The 11,328-nt window shown below is 43.5% G+C and overlaps 1 protein-coding gene across 3 annotated transcripts in view; it reads left to right on the top strand.

Moving 5' to 3' along the window:
- The window catches only part of EPS8L3 (EPS8 signaling adaptor L3), a 300,349-nt gene extending 296,481 nt beyond the window's left edge, over positions 1-3,868 (top strand). For all 3 annotated transcript variants that reach the window (XM_069756327.1, XM_069756329.1, XM_069756328.1), the window contains one exon: positions 3,714-3,868. The gene's annotated coding sequence lies outside the window, so the exon portion shown is untranslated. The remainder of the gene's footprint in view (positions 1-3,713) is intronic.
- The last annotated feature ends 7,460 nt before the right edge of the window (positions 3,869-11,328 follow it).

Below are 11,328 nucleotides of genomic sequence, written 5' to 3' on the forward strand. Positions count from 1 at the left end.
GGCATGTTTAAATGAGGAGAGAATGATACCAAAAGAGTGAGAAGTTGAATATTGACAGCTGAGGAAATGGACTAAAGGAGATGTGAGGGAATAGGGACATTGGTGCAAGTAGTAGGACAAGAAGACAAGGAGCCTGATCACTTCTTCCGTGACTGTTTCAAATACAGAGAGTGACCTAGTTGCAGTGAGGGAGGGAAGACAGTGCATAGTATGAAGAGATATGGAGAAAATTTCCTGTTGAATATGATCAATTTTTTCTTTGAAATAATTGTCCAGATCGTTAGCGCTGAGATCGGTGGTTGGGCCTACACTCTTGGATTGAGGAGGGAATGAAAAGGGTCCAAGAAACGTTTAGGATTCTTGGATAGACAGGTAATGAGGGTGTTGAAATAGGTTTGTTTGGAGAGATGAAGGGCAGAGTTTTATGATTTAAGCATAAATGGAAGAAATCTTCAGCCAGATTGGATTTTCTCCAGAGACGTCCGGCGCACCTGTAGCACCACGGTAGGAAAAATGTTTGCAGCATGTGCCAGAGTTGCTGCCACCTGTGCCTAGCTGTTCTGTGTGTAGGAGGTGCAGCTTCATCTAGGACACTCTGCAGTGTATCATTACAATCTTTCAGTGGAGAGACAGGGCATGAAATGGAAGAGATTGGGGTCAAGGATGGCTGCAACTTCTTTACAAGTTTCTGGATGTAAATGTCACATATATGTATAAGTCTGGAAAGTGGAGGTGTCCTGAGCAGGGTGACAGTTCTTGACAGAATGAAAGAAGGTTGTGATCAGAGAGCGGGACAGGGTAGTTGGTAAAATCTTTCACTGAGCAGAGTCGGGAGAAGACCAGGTCCAGCGTATATCTGTATTCATGTGTAGGAGAGTTAGTAAGCTGTGAAAGGCCGAATGAGGAGGTTAGTGATTAAAGATGAATGGCAGATGGGGAGAGGGGATCATCAATTGTAATGTTGAAGTCTCCCATAATGAGGATGGGGATGCCACACGATGGAAAATGTGGAAGTCAGGTGGCAAAGTGATCAAGTAACTGACGGGAGGGGCCCGGAGGATGATACACAATTGCCAGTTTGACAGTGTGCACCTCAAAAGAAGAGAAGATAAGTGAGGGTACTTGGGAGATAACCTGAAAAGTACATTTGTTTGATAGAGACAACAGACCAGGTGGAGGTGTTGGCCTACTCCTAATACTGAGAGAAGGAAGGCGGGGAAAGGTGTACATAACCTTTCTGGAGACATGAGGGTCAGTGGGTGCTCCCGTCTGCTGCCCTGGCTGTCTTTAGAGAGACTGCATGGAACAGGGCTCATCTCACTGAATGCCCTTTCTCCTTCACCGTAGGCAGAATATTGCTCAGGGTGAAAGTAACACAATGGGGTGATATTTTGTTGGATCACCAACAGTCAATAACATATATTACAGTCCCAGCAAGTACATAAGATGGTGTAAATGACAGTCTCACCCGTTCCCTGGCTTGCTGGGAAATAGAACATATGCGACGTTGAGTCTTCCAGGGCAAATTACCCCAACCAGTCGCAACCCGCTTTTGGCGGGCACCCAGTAAGAGGAGGTAAAAGCTTAGGAAGCTGACAGTCCATTGAGGTATGTGGCAATAGGACCTGATTTCCAAACCTGGGTTCTCAAAACATCTCCGTAGATTCATTGTTGGGCAGTGGATCAATTCTGTATTCCACCAGTTCCACCATGGTGCCTTGGCTGTTTTCTTCTAGAGTCACTCTATAGAAGGAGAGAGATTCCTTTTTAAACCCACAGTTGTCCTTCAGGGTAGTATCCACAGGTTTGGGGGGAAGTGGAAGGAGGTCATTTCTCATTGCTGAGTGTTCAATTTACCTGTTTATTTTGTCCTTCAATATTTGCAGAACAATAAGCTGCATGGACTGATAAAATAGTTAGTCAGCAGGCATTCGCCAAATAAACAAACATTGATTGTTCAATTAATCTGCACCTTTGTTCCTTAAGAATAGGAGAACAATAAGCTGTAGGGGCTCATACAGTAGGTAATAAGAAGCCATTCAACAAAACAACAAACATCAATTCAACCTACAACAAGAGTCATTGTTCTGGCTCATATTAACAATAACTCATGTCCTTGGGCCTACCAAATAATACTGGCATAATTAAGAATAAACACGGTGTTGACCCTAAAACCCAAGCATGTCACCTGCAATGGCAATCCATTGGGATGAATAACTGTCTATATAATACATGGATGTCTCATGTCCATTAATAACTTAAAGCTACAGCTGTAGTAGATCAGATGTAGTGTACGCAGCAATATTGTGAGTAGCCTATATATTTTGAAACTTCCACTAACCATATCTGCTCCTTCTGGTGGAATGTCACATCTGGTGGGTTGTCACAAAGTACTGAGATTATCTGATGTCTTATCCCAATGCTTCCTTGCAACATCTCAAGATGCTAATTTTCTCAGCCGTGTGTTAGCTATTTTTTAAAAAGGACAGCCCATTGATACAGAGTTGGTATCAGTCTTCCCATCTGTTCTTAAAGGGAATATGACAGCAGGTTTTTGCTATGTAGTCTGAAGGCAGCAGAAATCTAAAAGTAAGCTTATCTTTGCCTACTTTATGCTGCTCGTAGATGAGGTATATAAACCCGCTGACAGACTTCCTTTAACTATCTATTGCCAAGTGCCTCGATTGCCAAGTGTCAATCGAAAAAAGTTCAGACAGTTTACGCCCTTACTGTTAGTGCAGCGCCGGCTTCCCTGCACGTGTCTCCTCCCTCCCCCTGCAAGGACGTCAGCATGTTTACTTACCCATCCACGCTCCCTTGGCATCTGTTTCCTGGGAGTGTGCGGGCTCCCAGCCTCTTAAAGGGTCAGCGTGCACGGCTAAAGACGTCCCCAGCCAATCGCTGGGAGACGTCTGATATTTAAGGCATATTCCCCTAGCAACTTCAGTTGTCAGTCTTTATCCTGCTACCTAGTTGTAAGGTACCCGTTCCTGTACTCTTAGTATCTGATCTTATCCGTAATCCATCTGAACCTACTCTTGTGTACCTGCACCAGTGATCCCGTATCTGTGGCCGTCCCATTCTCCTGTACAAGTCCTGCTTGTGCCTGATCTCGAATCTGTGTACCAGCTGAATACATCATGATCCTGCTAATTAGTTCATGGCCAGTCCTACTTCCCTGTCCCCTTGGGGGTCAGCTTCCATGACTCTGAACGTCCGTCCTTGAGTAGCACCTCTTATCCATCTGGGTTCAAGTCTAACCACACCATCAGGGGCTATTGCAAAGAATCAGGTGTTTACTTAGTTATGCCACTACAGGCTCTCCCCGAACCGCTGCACTGTGGTTCCACAGCCACTTGCGTAACACTTACATTTTTAAAACTGAGCAGTGAAAAACAGATACAAAACTTATGCAAGATGGATGATACATGGGAGAAAAATGTTATATCAAAACAGGAAAGATATCAAGGCAAGTATTACACAGATTCTGAGAACACTGCTGCAATGTCCCACTTTTCTTTTCCCTTCTCTATTAATTATTTATTTTACGGATAAATACAACAAAGTATTCTACCATACACTAATATAACTACCTGCAAAGCAGGGGCAAGGAACACACAAAATTCTTATATTAATAGAGTATATGGCAAGCTTTTCTAAGTTCCATGCATTATGAACCATTTTTAATGGCGCTTAATTGTTGTTTCTTTTAGACACAAGTTTGACCCACAAGATTTCTGCATGACATTTTTAATGGAAGTTAAGTTGAACTCTATAAAGACATTGCTGGACTGAAGCTATCTATGATCAGTATAATTTATTGTCAATTTATATTCACAATTTCATTCCAATAAACTATATAAAACCATTATGAATTGATCATTTTGTATCTAGAACGCGCGTAAATCATCTTTAAAAATAAACATTCTATGGAATCTTAAAACCATAACCACTTCACATCCAGCCTGTTTTCACCTTCCTGACGAGACCAAATTTTACAATTTGATCAGTGTCACTTTACATGGTAATAACCTCTGGAACGCTTCAACATATTCCAGTGGTTATGACAATGTTTTTTTCAAAACACATTGTACTTCATGTTGGTGGTAAATTTAGGCTGATATGTTTTTGCATTTATTTGTGAAAATTTTTGCAAATATGTAGAAAATTTCGCAATTTTCAAACTTTACATTTTTAGTTATAAAATATCACATACCAAACATCTACTTTACACAAGCATCATTTTCAAAACATTATTTTTTCTCATTAGGTAGTTAGAAGGGTTTGTGTGCATAACTATTTACCCCCCTAAAGCCAGCACTTTGTAGAGCTTCCTTTTGCGACAATTACAGCTGCAAGTCATTTTGAATAAGTCTCTATGAGCTTTCAACATCTTGCCACGGAGTTTTTTTTTTCCAATTCCTCAAGGCAAAACTGCTCCAGCTTTTTCAAGTTAGATGGTTTCTTCTGGTGAACAGCAATTTTCAAGACTGACCAGCTTCAGCAGAAATGAGAGGAGGGAGGAGGTGCTGGAGGACAGAGTAGAGAATTGAAAGTGTTGAAGAGCTGTTTAGGGTTCTGAGTCAGGGAGGATATGAGATGAGAAGTAGGTTTGTTTTGCGGCAGTGAGAGTGGACTTGAAGCTGGTGAGGGACTGCTTGTATGCGATAAAGCGCTCAGCAGAACGAGATCTCTTCCATCTCTGCTCAGCGACCCTGGAAGCCTGTCTCAGTTCTTTGGTCAGGCTTGTCAGCCAGGGCTGCCTGTTGATTGCATGAGTTTTGCTATGTGTGAGGGGCAGCCGAATCAAGTGTAGCTGTTATTGTGGTGTTATAAAAAAAAGTGGCAGCAGCATCTGTGTCATGGAAGAAAGCTATGTCTGTAAGAGGGAAAAGGGACTCAGAGCGTGAGTGTAAATTTAGATGTTTGAGTCATCTGTGAGGGTGAGTGAGTTTGTGGAGTGGGGGTTGCGCACTAGGAGAGGAGAGGGAAGAGAATGTCAGTAGGTTGTGGTCAGACAGAGGGAGGGGTGAGTTAGTGAAATTAGTAAGGGAACAGAGGCAGGTGAAGATGAGGTCCAGCATGTGGCCATCTTTGTGGGTGGCTGCGGATGACCATTGAGTGAGACCAAAGAAGGCAGTGAGCGATAAAAGTTTAGAGGCAACTGGGGTGGAAGTGTCAATGGGGATATTGAAGTGACCCATGATGATAGTGGGGATATCAGTTTATGTATATAATGTACTAAAGGAACTGTTAGGCAGGGAATTTATATACGCACACATAATTGTAGCTGGTTCTCAGGGCACGAGGGACCTGAAAGGTTCCCTTTAAGCCAGGGTGGGGAACCTCCAGCCCACGGGCCGCATGTGGCTCATGGTGGCTTGTCGTGCGGCCCGCAGGAAGGTCCCCAGAGTCCTTAATGTCCGGGTGGCAGCCGCATTCTGCCGGCTGCCAGCCCTTTAACTCCAAGTGCACGGCACGCAGCATTCATCACAGAACGCTGCCTGCCCTGCACATGAATGATGTCATCGGGGTGGGTGGGGTTAGCGATGGGGTGGGCGGAGTTAGCTCTCCCAGGTATGCTCTCCCATCCTCCTGTCCCGGAAGAGGAGCTGCTGCCTGCCAATGAGTCCAGAGCGATCTCTGTGCTGGCACCTCTGTGTCTGCTTATCAGTGTCCCTCAGCTATGTGCCCACTGTGATCTGTGTCCCCCCTGATGCTGTGTGCCCCAATATGATCTCTTAGCTTCCCCAGCTTAAGCCCCCTGTGATCTCTATGCCTCCCAACTATGTGCCCCCATGCCATCTCTGTGCCCCTCCTGTGATCCCTGTGCCACTCAACTATGTGCCCCCTGTGATATCTGTGCCCCCCAGTGATCTCTGTTCCCCCTGTGATCTCTCTGCCCCCCCAGCTATATGCCCCCTGATTTCTGTGCCCTCCAGCTATATGCCCCCTGTGATCTCTGTGCCTCCAGCTATGTGCCCCCTGTGATCTCTGTTCCCCTTTGATCTTTCTGCCCCTCCAGCTATATGCCCCCTGTGATCTCTGTGCCCCCAGCTATGTACCCCCTGTGATCTCTGTTCCCCTCTGATTTCTGTGCCCCCAGCTATGTGCATCCCTGTGATCTCTGTGGCTCCCAGCTTTGTGCCCCCTTGTTAGCTATGTGCCCCCTGTGATCCCTGTGCCCCCCAGCTATGTACCCCCTGTGATATTTGTGCTATACCAAGTTTATGATACTCTGTATCTAGTTTGTATCTTGTAGTGAATTCTACTAGGCACCTTAAAAATCAAATACTCTTCCCTGGTAAAAGTCATTAAATTTCAAAATAAATTTTACATATCAAGTGAAAAAAACAGCTAGATTTGTGTTTTTGTTTGTAATCTGTCACTCCTATCCTGATTAAAATGGTAACATTTTATTTGGTCAAGTTAAAACATAAGAGAAATGCAATTCTGGCACAGAAAAGTGCTCTTATTCATAAGAAAGGGAAAAGGAATTAAGCTTGACAATGTAACAAAAAATGTGATCAATCCTGGGAACCCAGTGATTAATTAGAAATGCACACAGATGAAACCAAAACACATAGGGGGCAGTATTAGACAGACAACAACGGTGTGTAAAAAAACATATATGCAATTAATAAATGTGATACAAATCATTTATATAATTCACTCCATCAGGAAACTTTGTATTTACCGTAAGTGCAAAATCCAGTAGGCTTCTCTAAGAGCAAGTTCTCTTTTCCAGTTTCCGCCACGTCCTGGACATGGCACCCTTTCTACTCAAAAAAATACAAAGTGAGAGAGATCACCATTGTGAACTGTGACAAACTGTTTGCATGCCCCAGAAAAGCACCATTTTTATTATTGATATTAACTGTGTGCTCCGTAATTCTTTGTTTTAGTTTTCTGCTTGCTGGTCCCACATAATGGATTTTGCAGGTTGTATAGGCAATGCAATACACCATGTACTTAATGTCACAATCAATGAGAGAGACAATAGTACATGGAACATTTGGAGGGATATTTAACATACATGTCTTATCAAGCACAAAATGGCATACATTGCACTTAGAACTGGCACATTTGTAGGAACCCTTGATAGCAAACCATTTTGGAGGGGGTGGACATGATTTTAGCATACTGGGCTATAATCTGTTTCCTAAGATGAGACCTCTTTTAGCAACAACGCTGCAGCCGTCGTTTAGGCTAGGTTCACATTGCGTTAATGGGTTAACACTATCGGACTGCGTTGCACGGCGAAAATGTCGCAATTCACGCCGTGCAATGGGTCCATTAGCGCACCCATTGACAGCAATGTGATTTTTTGCGATAGCGCATCGCTAGCGCATGCCATTTTTGGCACGCGCTAGCGATGTGCCGTTCTTTTGTGACAGACCTCGGACGCTGCTTGCAGCGTCCGAGGTGCGTCCGAGGTCCGTCGCTCGCTAGCGCAGATCGGGGATCTGCGCTAGCGGGAACGCCAAACGCGGACCCTAAACAAACATTGCGTTAGCGCAATCCGCTAGCGCTATGCGCTTAACGGATTGCCCTAACGCAATGTGAACCTAGCCTTAGGGTAGAGCGCAACCAGGTATCCTGATTCATGATAGGTAAATATTGTAGAATAATTATCTTTATATCATTAAATTGTGGGCTAAAAGCAGTCGTAAAATTAATGGAAGGGTGATGGTTACTCTCAGGGGGTTCTTTCTTGGATAGCAGAGGTGCCCTGGAATTACGTGACACTTTAGTGAAAGCCTGTTTAATAATCGAGTGGCTATAACCCCAGGTAGTTAATTTATTGGTGATGATTGTGCTTTCACCGCGGAAGGATTGCTGAGTGGAGCATATTCATCTCGCACACTTTAATTCCCCTTTAGGTATGGCTAGGTTGATGTGATGGGGGTGGGAACTATTAGAAAGAAGAAAAGTGTTACCCGATATGTCCTTATTGTAAGGTGATGTTTCAATCTTTTTAGTTACAGGGTTCCCCTTTAGAGTAGTGTCCAAAAATGAAATCACACTAGAGGGACAATTAGCAGTGAACCATAGATTTAAATTATTGGAATTAATAAATGAAAATCCCTCAATTGTATTGATGGAACCTTCCCAAACTAGCAACAAATCATCCACATATCTACCAAACTATTTTATGTGCCAAAGGGATTGTTGTCAGTGAAGATATATTTTTCTTCCAACCATGACATGTAGAGGATAGCTAGAGAAGGGAAAAATTTAAAACCCATCAGGGCAGCCAATACTTGTAAATAAAATTGATTGTTGAAACTAAAAAAAATATGTTGGCGAAGATAATTTAAAGCAGCTAGAATGAACGATTTTAAGGAACTTGAATAAGTACTATAATTGTCCAGGTAGTATTGAATGGCAATTAAAGCAAAGGAGTGAGGAATGGTGGAATATAGATTGATAACATCAGTGGTTAAAAGAAAATAATCATCATGCCATTCAAACGTTTTGAAATCCTGGAGAACTGTAGTGGTGTCTTTGAGATATCCTGTGGTCCTGGTAATAAGAGGCTGGGGATGTTCATTGTTATGAACTGGTGGTTTAGGAGCAACATGGGATGAGCTCTGAAGGAGGTGGAACCTGTACTGACCGCAGTCCCTAAGCTCAACACAACACTAGAAGTAGCCGTGGGATGCTCCTGTCACTCCCTAGGCACCTCGTCACAGCCTGAGAACTAACTACCCCTAAAGATAGAAACAGGAAAACTATTCTTGCCTCAGAGAAAATCCCCAAAGGATAGATAGCCCCCCATAAGTAATGACTGTGAGTGGAGAGGGAAAAGACATACACAGAATGAAACCAGGATGAAGCACAGGAGGCCAGTCTAGCTAGATAGATAGGACAGGATAGAATACTGTGCGGTCAGTATTAAAAACTACAAAAAATCCACACAGAGTTTACAAAAATCTCCACACCTGACTAAAGGTGTGGAGGGTAAATCTGCTTCCCAGAGCTTCCAGCTTAACTGAATTAATCCATACTGACAAGCTGGACAAAACATAGAAAGCACAGAACAAATAAGTCCACAACCTGTGGACAGAAAAGAGCAAGCAAGGACTTAACTTTGCTGAACTGGTCAGGATAACAGGGAAATCCAAGAGAGATGTGAATCCAACCAGGAACCATTGACAAGTGGCACTGGCTGAAGGGAAGAGCCAGGCAAAAATAGCCGAGCAGAAAGACAATCAGTGGAAGCAGCTGCAGACTGCTAAATCCAAGGAGCAGCCATACCACTTAAAACCACCGGAGGGAGCCTAAGAGCAGAACTCACAAAAGTGCCACTTACAACCACCGGGGGGAGCGCAAGAGCGGAATTCACAACAGTTCATCAAGACACTGGCTTAAATTCTCATTAAGGGAACCTAAGCTCTCAATAATGGGGTGTAAAGTGGGGGAGACCTTTGTGGGTATTGGGGAGTCCATGAAATATTGGAAGTATCGGATTATCAGGTAGTAACCATCTATGAAACTTGGTGGAAATAATACCAAAACGAATACCTTCCTGTAAAAAAATAGACAACGTACATTTCAAAGATGGTGTGGGATTAGCAGGCAAGATTTATAAGTAGAGGTGTCTGCAAGAATATTGCAGATCAGTTGTATATATAGTGATGTGTTAAGATAGAACAGTGACACAAACGATTCAGCTCTGTTGAAGTTACCATGGGTCCTAGAGGAGCTAATACGCGGGTTTAATTCCTTGAGTTCATGTTCGACTAAGGATTAAAATAGGTCTCCACAGGGTACACTAGACTGGAGTGGATGATACGTGGGGTTATTGGGAATAACCCTAATACCACGGTATTAGGCTGCACGGTGGCGCAGTGGTTAGCACTGCAGCCTTGCAGCGATGGGGTCCTGGGTTCAAACCCCACCAAGGACAACATCTGCAAAGAGTTTGTATGTTCTCTCCGTGTTTGCGTGGGTTTCCTCTGGGTACTCCGGTTTCCTCCCACATTCCAAAGACATACTGATAGGGAATTTAGATTGTGAGCCCCATCGGGGACAGTGATGATAATGTGTGCAAAATGTAAAGCGCTGCGGAATATGTTAGCGCTATATAAAAAAAATAAAGATTATTATTGTTATTATTACCATTGTCACTAATTAAAGGGTCACGAAAGTTCGGATCCTGGAGAGATTGTAAAATGAGGTGAGCTGCATGTTCTCTAGGAGCAAGAGTACAAGTATCCAGAAGCTTTAGTACATTGCTACATTACGAAATAGTTGGTTTATCATCAAGAAAAAAAGTTTTTTTCACGGTGATGAGCCAAGTAAATCTATTCACGTCTCTGATGGTTTGGAACAGGTTGAAGTTAGTACTGGGAACAAAGTTGAGCCCTTTGGCTAGAATCTTGATCTGAGTTGAGCAAAGTATGGTGGGAGTCAGGATTAGGGCATTAATATTGTTGTCATCTAAAGATGTCATCTCATTCTTATGTTCCTGGTTGGATAGCATCTCCACGTATTTCTTCCCAGATCACCTGTGTTACCTTCTCCTCCTCCTGTGTTTTTTGGAAAAATTTGCTCATATCTGAGTACCGATGGACAAATGACAAGGCCAGAACAAGTAGAGGTGGTTTTAGATTGGTTGGCTGAGAGTGCCTTCAGTTGTATCGCTTTATCTTCCACCCGGTTCCCTGTTGAAAGTGCATGGACATCTATCTTCCACCTCGCCCCTTCAAAATCAGGCAATCAATCTGAGCCCTATGTCATGCAACAGTCACTTCTGCTTTTTAATTACTCTGCTGGCTGTGGTTCCATGGGCGGCCTTCCACCTGGCCCTGCACCACAATTGTAAGAGATTGAGTGCACTGATGCCCAACCACTTGTTCTCTTGGAGGATGCGTATGTGGGAGGGGTAGTGCAAATGGTCAGTGGACCTCCGCTACACATCTCTGAAGATGATACAACACAGGTTACAACTGCTGCAGTTTTCTGCTGTGTGTAGTATGGCAAGGAGGGCAGGGGTGAGGATTGGGTGGAACATCATTTGGAGGATTATTGTTAATTTTTTTTATAGAGCACCATTGATTTAATGGTGCTGTACATGAGGAGGGGTTACATACAAAACCCAAAAAGCAATTACAATGAACAAACTGATAGTGACAGACAGGTACAGAGAGGATATGATCCTACCCTTGCTGCCTTACATTCTACAGGATAATGGGGAAGGAGACAGTAGGTTTAGGGGTTGCAGCAGCTTCAGTATTTGTCAGGAGGAAGTTCTGATAGTTGTAATGTGGCAGCAGGGTCATTACAGGATGTAAGCTATTCAGAAAAGATGAGTTTTCAAGT

Source organism: Ranitomeya imitator, chromosome 3, assembly GCF_032444005.1.
Source record: "Ranitomeya imitator isolate aRanImi1 chromosome 3, aRanImi1.pri, whole genome shotgun sequence".
In the NCBI taxonomy this organism is placed as follows: Eukaryota; Metazoa; Chordata; class Amphibia; order Anura; family Dendrobatidae; genus Ranitomeya; species Ranitomeya imitator.